This window comes from Bombus vancouverensis, chromosome 18, assembly GCF_051014615.1.
Source record: "Bombus vancouverensis nearcticus chromosome 18, iyBomVanc1_principal, whole genome shotgun sequence".
Taxonomy (NCBI): Eukaryota; Metazoa; Arthropoda; class Insecta; order Hymenoptera; family Apidae; genus Bombus; species Bombus vancouverensis.
This window is the reverse complement of record NC_134928.1, coordinates 602692-613726: the sequence shown is the minus strand read 5'-3', so window position 1 is coordinate 613726 and position 11035 is coordinate 602692. Positions and strand designations below refer to the sequence as shown.

Genomic DNA, 11035 nt, shown 5'->3' with positions numbered 1-11035 from the left:
AACTTTGTAAAAGTCATTTTTTTGTACCTGTAAATATAATCTCTGTCGTACAAAACGATCGCTAATACAAATGAAGAATTGTTACGCGCCCTAAATTCTAGCGATAACCCGACACATATAACTATGTTGTCGGTAAGTTACCAACCGCAAAAGTTAACTGTCCATAGGGTTCAAATAATCATTTCTTTAACCAAATTTTAATTTCTTGAGCAATAAGATTCTCTTCCTTAACGCTAGAGTATAAAACAGATATTTTGACAAATACTTTAACAACCAGTGGTATCTCATAAGCCTTTGACAGAGTCAACAGTATGTACATGTGTGTGTGTGTGCGCGCGCCCGCGCGCGCCTGTGTTCGTATACACAAATTTAAGAATTCCATTAGAGTGGGTAAGACTCCTACGGGCCAGAAAGTATTTCTCGAGTAAGGGACTTGAATCGATTTGTTAGACTTCGCCGCGCAGCGCTTCTTGTGTCTGCAGCACGATCGTGTCTATAACTAAACTCTATAGTATTATGTAAAACTACATTTATTTAAACAACATTCTTTTGTATCACGTGAAATACTGCATCTCTACTCTACTCTACTTTAAGTATATTGATGAAAATTATCACTAAAGGTGAAGAATATAAACTAAACTGCTTTTCATAATTTTGCAAACAAAGGTGTTAACAAATCGATGCCAGCGCTGCGACTAACGGCCGATTTGTAAAGCACATTTCCGAATATTAAGAGCATTACCCCCTTTACTGGAGTTTACAAACCTGTGTATACGAATACGATGCTTGCAGTACTTATGATGTAGGAATAATCAGGTATTCATTGACGTGTATTGGTGTTGCTTCTTAGATGCACAGATATACATACATATATAACGTGAGTTTATACAGAAACGCGAACAAAATATTGTATTGGACATAACGTGAAGTTAATCAGAAAATCTACTCAGTAACACGCATGCGCTGTAGCCACGCGTGAATCTGTCTGAACTGAGCGTCATGTTTGCTACTAGTGGTGGATACCATTTTAATGCGCACAGTGCTGCTCATGATGCTGTCCGAGTTTGAACGGTATTTTCTCTCTCTTTGCATGTTTATATGTGTATAAAAAGAATTTACATTTTATCTTGACGCGAACTATTAACAAAGGAAAACATGTTCTGGATGCAAGTGAATAATAAGTGAATAATAAGAGAGTGTATACAACTTTTAAGATCATGTATGACACGTTAACCTGAAATATCTTCCATTGTCTTCTACTTTTCATTAATTTCACGACTTTCTATCAAATAATTATAGTTTTGTTAAATATATTTGATAACTGTATTTCATACAATTTCTATATTCATTTACAAATTGCTACTGTTATCGTGCAGTTATGGCATATTTTAAGGAAAACGCGAATTGTTCTTTGAGGATATTATTAAAGTCTACTACTCACTAATCATAGATTTTCCTTGTGCACAGGCAAGCAGTTTGTCTAATAATAATAATAATTTCGTAAAGCAAATGGCTCGAGTGTTAGTTTACGTGCGGCCCGTTGATGCAATCTCTATGGATATAAAATTGGACAACAAAATGGACGTAAGTACCTTTTGAAACATCATTCGATAAGTGAACTTTGACCGTATTGAATAATATATTTTGTTTCTACAAATCTTGGTTAATATAACATATTAAACTAATGTTTATGTACCACTTTCTTTAACTATTTCAATATGACAAAGTAAGATTTGCTTCTTTGGCCGTTGTGACGCAAACTTATGATTTGTAATAGAAATGAAATTTAATTGTTGAATTAAAAGGAATTTCCACGATGGTACATAAAATTTTGTATAATGTATCTGTCAATTATAAGACTACTTTGGCCAACGCGCTATGAGCTCTTGCGTCTATACTTTATATATTATGGCGCAATAACAATACATGGATTAAAAATATTAAAGTAATGCAGAATGTCTAGCATCGATGCAACCGTGCTTATTATTGTTATCAATATAATATTTAATTTCTCCGTTGTAGAGTAATGAGTTTCTGCGAATGTGATTATTTTACAATTAAATTTCATTTACATATTTTATTTTATAAAAATGGAAATATTGAATTACAAATGATTTTCATTAATATGTTAATATTTAGTACACTGATTATGTTTGCCATTTGTGTTATTATTATTTGTTATTCATTTTCCTCGGCTTATAGAATATAAAATTGATATTTATAGATATATAAATATGTTTTATGTAATATTAATGTAAATCGCTGTTGTATCGTGAAATGTTATCTATTTATTCGTACAATACCAAGTGAATTAGTAAGAAAGATTAGATTTTCATCATATTAATGCGTCGAAGCATACGAGCGTTGAAACAACGTATGTTGTAAAAAGTATATTGCCGTATAATGGATTAATACTCACACATGTACCAGGAACGTTCATCACTGGGAACGTGCGCTACCTGTTCACTGATGTATTTATATAAATACGGGCATTGGATTCAGCTGAGGCGTTTTGTAACGTATAACTTTAAATAGAGCAGATCACACGAACGTATCAGTGGTTATTCGTTATCAGTTCGATGAGTACGTATTTTTTATGTATGTCCCGCGATTATTCTATAGCGAATAGTTGTATCGGAATGAAAACATTTCTATTTTGTGCAAGGATTTTCAGATTTGTTTATTATAAATCATTTGTTATTGCAAAAATCATTTGTATAAATCAAATTATTTACAGTTTTTAACGCACTTCGATATCGATTCAGATTAAAAAGAAATATTATTGGAGTTTTACAACACAATGTCGCGAACGTTCCGTTAAGCATGGTTTACGCCACAGTTAAGAACAATCGCTATTTTTGAGAACTAGAAATTTAGCGCTTCGACCATCTGCGTATCAGCACACTGATAGGGCGTGAGTAATTGTTCCGCCAGCTCTGCAAAACAGACGACGCTCGTATGTCGTGACTTCTACGTACGTACGAAATGACTGTGAAACGTATGTCCGTTTTAACGCTCGTGTAACCTTATGCCCAGGTTTAAGTTTCTGTGTGCGTTATGAAAAATATTGCTGCTATGAGTTTATATACAAAATTTTTCCGCACACAGTTATAACGAGGCACAAATACGCGTGTGCGTTTACCCGCGTGTATATATATATTCTTATACAAATTTGCAACATAGTGAAAGGGAGGAATTTTGCATATGTCCCTTACTGCCCGAACAGCATCGGGACAGTAGTTCTAGTATAGTCTTGCGTAGAAAATTCGTTGAGCAGCCTATATAGCTGAAACGTATCGTAATGACGTTACGCATCGACTCTAAAGTCTCGTGAAATGACATCAGTATATCAATATATACTTAATATATACCCAATGGCTTTGCCTACCAATTAAGAAAATAATATTACTTTCTGCATCGATGCAAGCCAATATACACCATAAAAGATAAAAAAATGTTGATGCGTTCATCGTATCAGTGTTTCAGCGTATGTAAGCACCGTTGACAGTCACGTTTTCCTTCTGTTTGACCAGTTACTACCATTGACTGTTTCTCACACCGGTTACTGATCGCGATTGATTCTACAATATTTTCCATCGAATTGAATACAAATATTTCTACTTTAAACAATTCATGGTGATTTTTGTAAACTTTTTGAGTTGTTTTTTTATATTTTCAAATGATATTGAATTTTTAGAGTTTTGCATGGCATTTTTTGCTCTGTCGTATATTTCATTGCTCATTTATAATATACAATTTGTTAAACATGTAGAAAAACCGCTCGTTGCTTTGTGCCAATTTGTTACCTGGAAAAATACATTCATGAAATAACGTTAAACAACCATGCTAAAAATATCGTATGCGAATCTGATTTTTCTTACATTTGAATATAATTGAGAGTTGAATATAATCCACTTCACTACACAATAGTTTGAAAATATCGATCGGCCATGTCCTATGATAAATGTTAGTAGTTGAGGAAAAGTTTCGTAGCAATTCTAATGAAGCTGTAAATTTACACAAAATTTACACCTCTCTTCTTATGTATGTAGTATTCTGGATTTGTGCAGTTATGTTTTTCATGTTTTTAATGGTAGAACCTGGCTAACTCATAAATATGGCGTCATAAAGCGTTCTTTCTACTATCTAGTTTTGTAGCTCTATACATAGCTTTCTATCCAATCCATGATATTTATGGCACGATTAGCTTCAATTACTAGACTAGGACTGTTTCATAGATTTTTCGTTTTTTAGAATGTTACGTTAGGTTTGTATATTTTTTTCAGCCTTCTGACTATGCAATAAGAATAAAAGAAGAGCCAATCGATCCGGAGATCTGCGATGATTTCTCGCCAGTTGATACGAATACAGGGAATGAAAATGAAACAGCGACGTTTAAAGGTGAATCTTCGGATGACGTTTATTCTGAATATGAAGAATCCGCGTTTCCTCAAGAAAGTACGTATCTAGAAAATAAGAAATCGGATCCCGATAAACGAAAAAGTAAACATAAAGTACCTTCAAACAACAGAAGAAGTTGCAACGTTTGTTTGTTAACTTTTCGAACTAAATATTTATTTGATCAGCATAACAAATTATATACCTGTAATGTATTTAAGTGTAATAATTGCACTGCAATTTTCACTATGCATATTTACTTGATACGTCATTTAAAGAGGCAATGTCGTACGAAACAATTGTCTGGGTATAGATGTAATTTTTGTAGCCGAAGGTTTTCCTATAAAAGACATATCCAATCTCATTTATTCCATGCGCATGGGAACGCAATATTTTCTGGTGAAAGCAAAATCACGAAAACATCTCCTGAATCGTTAGAAAACTCGAATCATTCGGATGGTACAGTCATGGCAGAATCAAATACTTCACACAGTCCCTGCCCAAAAAACGTAGATAGCTCAAAAAATATATCTTTGATACCATCTAATAGTTTAAACAGTACACCCACCAAGGGTTCGAGCAGCAATATCAAGACTACGCACCCGAAATGGTTAAACGATTCGCATGGTACACCTTCGAAAAGGATGAAGCAGACCGTCCTTACAGACTTCATATCGACGTACAAAGACAAACCGAATGACAAATGGATTAGCCCGGAAAATTTTATCGATACGGAGAATATTCCTGTTACTGCGACTATTATTCCAACTTCAACGCTTGACACATTTAGTAACAAGACATCAAAGGCTGCAGAAGTTATTCAGGTGTCTACTTCTGTTGAGCGAAACGAATCTCCTGTTAGGAAACGACCATTTGTTCAAACTCATGTGAATTTAAAAACAATGATATCTTTATTAAGGAACGAAATAAAAGCTGAACCTGGAAGCTCTAATACCTCGCACAGTATGCCTTACAACCTTAGGTCAGTGAAAAGACCTTCTTTATATGATTTTTACGATTTATTGCAATTTGAGACCTTTGGAAGATCAAGACAATCTTTTATAAGAAACAAGTTCCCCTATATATTTGACCAAAGTAGAAGATCTGCACCTGAAGCCAAGTATAAAGAATGCGTGGTCCGTTTGGAGAAATGCGACAAATTCTTGGAGCCTACTAGTTTTGTGTCAAGCGAAGACGAAGACGAAAACGAAAAGGAAAACGAAAACGAAGATGCTTTCAAGCAAGCAGTATCGAAAAATGTGAAAGAGGAATTTGAAGGTTTTCGTGAAACAAGCTCGACATGTAACTTGCCTTTGACAGCTGACACGATTGCATCAAAGCGATTCAGTGAATTTGTAAAATCTTTCGCTGATATATTAATCGTACCTCAACAAGAATCGGTTGAATTTCAGAAGAACATTAAAGTCTATCAGCAAAAAATAATTCAATGTCATATTTGTAAAAAATCGTTTTCTTCGAAGGAGAACCTGCACGAGCACATGAAATTGTTCCATACGATTTACATTTCGAGCATATGGAACGCGCGTTACACGTCCATGAATAAATTACTAACTCATTATCTACGTCAGCATATTGTGTTTAAACGAAGGGAATGTTGCGTGTGTTATGAGAAGTTTGACACGTCGGCATTGTTGAAACGACACATGATTTTGCACTGTTTGAAGACCATAAGATCAAAAAAGGACGCTTCACCGGTTGATGTTGAAATAAATTGCAATGCATTCAAGAAACAACACAAATGCAAAGGTTGTCGCAAACGATTTTGGCTATACTCATGTTTGAAACAACACGAGAATGTATGTCGTCGAATGAAAGTCTTACAAAATAAACAACGTGTATCTTATGTAAACCACTTGTCTCGGTCCTTGAAAGAACCAAGTGACATGGAACTCGGCATAGCACAGTCGCCTGATTTGGAACAAATGTCGGACGTTTCGGGTGGGACGACAAGATCTTTGGAAAATTATTTGATTACGAGTACACTTATTACGGATGATACTTTCTCTTCGTCATTCGATACAGGTGCAAAGCGCAGAAGGTTACTTAATAGGATTGCATGTGTAAAGGGTCACCGAGCGGACAAGATGAACAGAACAAAGTTTCCTTGCATTGCTTGTGAAACACAATTCTGAACATTTAAAAATTTGTGCATACACGAGCGCGCCTATCGCCAAACGGCCACAGAAAAGTGTAACGTTTGTAACACGATGTTTTCCACTAAAAGATTCTTACAGTTTCACATGCTTGCTACTCATGCGCCTTCGTGTTCGGTGAACTACAAATTCTTTTGTAAGTTCTGCGATCAAGGATTTGTCAAGAAACAGAGTCTTCAAATTCACAAACGACACTTACATATTGAGCAAGATTCTAGGCTGGTGCTGAATTCCGATTGCGCTGTGGAAGATAAACCAATCTGTAATATGTCATTTGTTATTCGAATCCTACGAACGTTTAGTCGAGCATGACACGTATTATTACAAGGGCAATGATATTTTATGCGTAATATGTGGTAAATCGTTTCAAGGAATGTACAAGTTGGAGCATTATCCGGACGAACCATGGAAATTGTACCCTTACAAATGCGATACTTGTAACGAAGGCTTCAGCTACGAATCACATCTCCACGCAGATAAGCTACACGTTCATTCGCACGATTCGCCCGCTGACGAGGCGCGCGACCGCGATATATCGGATCGGACTTTTCGCATGTGTTCATGATTCTTTGGATAAATTAAGATAATCATAAAATAAAGCATAGAGAATATTTAATTCTTTGATTTATAGGTCGTTTCAAAATCAATTTTCACGCTACTATACTGAAGAATCGGCCTAGATTGAGACGTACAATAAACACGCCAAGTACACACACACACATACGAAGCAAATGATTTCAAAGTGTTCTTTAAGTCACGTATTCGCATTTTCCATGACACGCATGAAACGTATCGATATTTGTTGAAATATACTTTACAAGACAAATCAACGCTTCTGACCTAGTACGAACTGCGCTCGACTCAAACATCGAGCATAGAGTGAAGTTTGGTTGTCAGCCTTAGGCGCTTCCTCTTCATTGTTTGCGATGATCTCAGTTTGTTGAAGCAGAATATGTCAAGCATTCTTGGCTAGACGACTAGCCAGAAAACGAGTGAACTAGATATTCCATACTGTCTCTAACTTTATTTAATATACATCGTTTTTTTCACATAAGAGATAAAGAGATCTAATCGCGTTATCGTATCGTTTACTACGTGCCGCTTGAAACAGCTTAATGAAAATTATGATAGATCGACTAATAAATTTGTCTACTTTTCTTTGAACGCGTTATATTTATGTGCTTTCATATACGTATATGTTTCTGTGTGTGTATGCGCGCGCGTGCATGCGTGCGTGCGTGTGTATTTTATCAAGTACGTGGATCACTATCTTATTTCATTATTGTACAATTTTTTGTTAAAGGGAGTTTTTCGTTCGACGTGCGCGTTTGCGGACCTTCATATTTTATAAATTGTTTTTGGTCAGCGTAAATGTTTGAAGAAGTTAGAAAATGAATGAAGTGAGGGTAAGTAAATGTTGAAATTTCTTTTCTTAATTGATCTGATATTGGTCATTTTTCTTCTATTGTAATGTTTATTCGCTATGATTATTCGTTTAAACGTCCGCTCGATATAATAATTACAACATCCGTTAAAAAATGGATAAACCTATTATTGAATTTGATATTGAGATTTAAAAAAAATTCATTTCGTTTATCACGCGTGGAATGATTATATAATAAGTTTCATATTTGACAGATGGCTAATTTAAATATGGATCATAATTACAATTTTCATTATGAGATGATGTATTTACTTACCCAGCTATCGATTAATGACGTCGAATGATAATTGTACGGGAACGATAATGCTTTGTAATGTGCAATTAAACTATTACGTTAAATATTCAGTTAATAAATGTTACAATTTCCATCACAGTGCCGGTCGTACAATACGATAATCGAGAGGAACATGAGACGAAGAACGATATGTATCGCTATGAAAGCGCGAATGAAAATTGTCGTATTAGAATTTCTATAAAGAAATAAGAATTGACTTTTATATCACAGAATAGTTGCAGCGCGTAATCGAATAAATTGGTTGTTTCACACCGGGAAAATGAACTATTTTTACGAGCTTTTACCGGTTCTGCAGTACAACGAAATGAACAGTTGTCCAGTTATAAGAGCTAACGTTTCTATTTTCTAAAAATTAGAAAGCTGGTAAACTTCATAGATTGCTCGGGAAATTTGTAGATTTTAGTAGTACGATATGTACTGTTTTTAAAAGTGTAGGTATTCTTTAATAAATTACATTTTCCAGAAAATAATGTAAATTCTTTCCCCGTGTAAACTACGACATTCGTCCAACCTTTGTTGCTGTACGAACCAACACTCTCGCATTCGGAACGTTGTGTATGACTCGCGTTAATTAAAAGACGCGACATGAAGTTAAAATTATGTCTTTGTATACTCGGGACTCGAAATAGGGTGAACTTGAATACAGCACTTTGATTCGAGACGTTTTGTACAAGCAACGTTAATTAGAAGATTGAAGCTACGTTTCTGTTGAAACATCAACTAGAAAATAACGACGTATTTGTCGGATTATGCTGTTCCATCCTGTTTTCATCGCGATGATCAATCAGCAGTGACTGCGCTAAAACAAATCCTCTATATGGAAATATGAAGCGTCTTTGTGTCAGAAGAAATACAATTTTACAAATTCTGCCAATATCCTGGGTTTCGAAATTTAAACAGAAGCTCCTATCGAATTTAATTTGAAGTATGTTAAGATGGATCGTTCGAGTGGAAAAGAAGAAAAGAAAAGTACATCGAATTAGAGGAATTCCAAAGAGAACTCCACCAGTTACAATCTCGAGTAAAGTTTCATCGGTATGGTAACTTATGCAAAGTTGTTCAATGTTGCCGAAGATCACCTAATGTGAAGCACGAACGAAAAGTAGAGAAAACATTTTACTACATTATAGATTTTAATGGCAAAATAGAAAGTACTCTAAAGAAAAATGGACCTTTGCCCAATACATATCCTATGGTAAAGGAAATTTTGATAAAATTCAGAAGTGTCCGATCAAAATTAGGGTGCGAGAGAGGCTTGCCATATTTATCACGTCGACGGTTGTATTGTATTTCAATTGCGGCACAGCAAGTTAACGAGAATCGAATTTCAACGGAGGGGATCCGGAGTATGGGTGCCGGCCCATTCCGTGCACGTTTCCTGATAACGTGACACACGACACGGGTATAATATCAACGGCGTGCTCGAACGTGCCTCTGTTATCTTGTCGTCCTTCAGTCACGCTATTTTCACCTCGGCCCCGAATGAAATTCGTTTTTTTTATTTATTTAATTTAAATTTTACTATTTGTCCAGTAGGACAGTTGGTACAATATTATAGCTTAGTGGTATAATAATATAACATATGGATGGTTACCCCCAGCGGGGTTCCATCTTCCAAATTGTTTACTTCTATTGTGAGGTCTGTGGGATGCTCCCTCTTCAGTATTCTTTCTATTATGGTTTTATTCGATTCAGCAACCATATGCTTTGGGTGTGTTAGAAGTCTTTCTTTATACTTTTTTGCATATCTAGCGATTTCCTCTTTGACTGTTGGAATTTTTAAATCTTTTCGTAAGTCTTCATTTCTGACGTACCATGGAGCGTTAACTATTGTCCTTAAAATTTTTGCTTGCCCTGTTTCTATTTTATTTATGTGACTCATTGCTGCCGTCCTCCATAGTGGAACTCCGTATGTCCAGATTGGTTTGATTATTGTTTTGTATATATTTAGTTTATTCATTTTGCTTAATTTAGATTTTTGCCAGTTTTTATTGCAAAGCGACTCTGACGTGTTATAAAGTAATGGTTTGCTTGTATATTCTAATATAATTGGTGTATGGTCGGAGTTAAGTTCAAGGCTGGTTGTTATTTTTAATTTGCTTACATTTAGTCCTTTTGATACTGCAAAATCCAACAAGTCAGGTGTTTTATCGAGGTCTGTCGGCCAGTACGTTGGTTTTCTTGTAGTAGTACGTTGAGATTGCTGCTTCTAATGTATTTTTCTAATGTTCTACCTCTCGGCGTGTTAATTCTCGAACCCCATAATGTATGCTTTGCATTAAAGTCTCCTGCTGCTATATATTTGTCGCCTAAGGATTGGAAGTACTCTTCCCATTTTTTAAGTGTCATTTTGTGTCTCGGAGGTACATATACTCCTGATATTTGGAAGTAATTGTCATTGGTTTGTATTGTGACAGTGGTTGCTTGTAAGTGTTCTTGATTTGTTTGACTACGTAGGCGATGCTTGATGTCATTTTTTATTATTACTGCAGTTCCTCCATGTGCTTTACCTGAGGGGTGTTTGGCGTTGTAGATGGTGTAGTATGGTATTTTCATGTAACTTTTTAGAGTGAAATGTGTTTCTGAGACAAGTAATATATCAATATTATTTTCATACAAAAATGTTTTAGTTTCGTGGGATCGCTGTTGCAAACCATTGGAGTTCCAGGCTGCTATTTTCAACATGTTCATCTCTATTTTTTGCTTAGCAAGTTTGTGAATAGT

The 11035-nt window shown here is 35.3% G+C and overlaps 1 pseudogene across 1 annotated transcript; it reads left to right on the top strand.

The window, feature by feature from the left end:
* Nucleotides 1-1340: 1340 nt before the first annotated feature.
* LOC117161781 (uncharacterized) lies at nt 1341-8357 on the top strand (annotated as a pseudogene). Its single transcript, XR_013060728.1, has 2 exons — nt 1341-1584; nt 4287-8357. The product of XR_013060728.1 is annotated as an uncharacterized LOC117161781 (transcript).
* Nucleotides 8358-11035: the final 2678 nt, after the last annotated feature.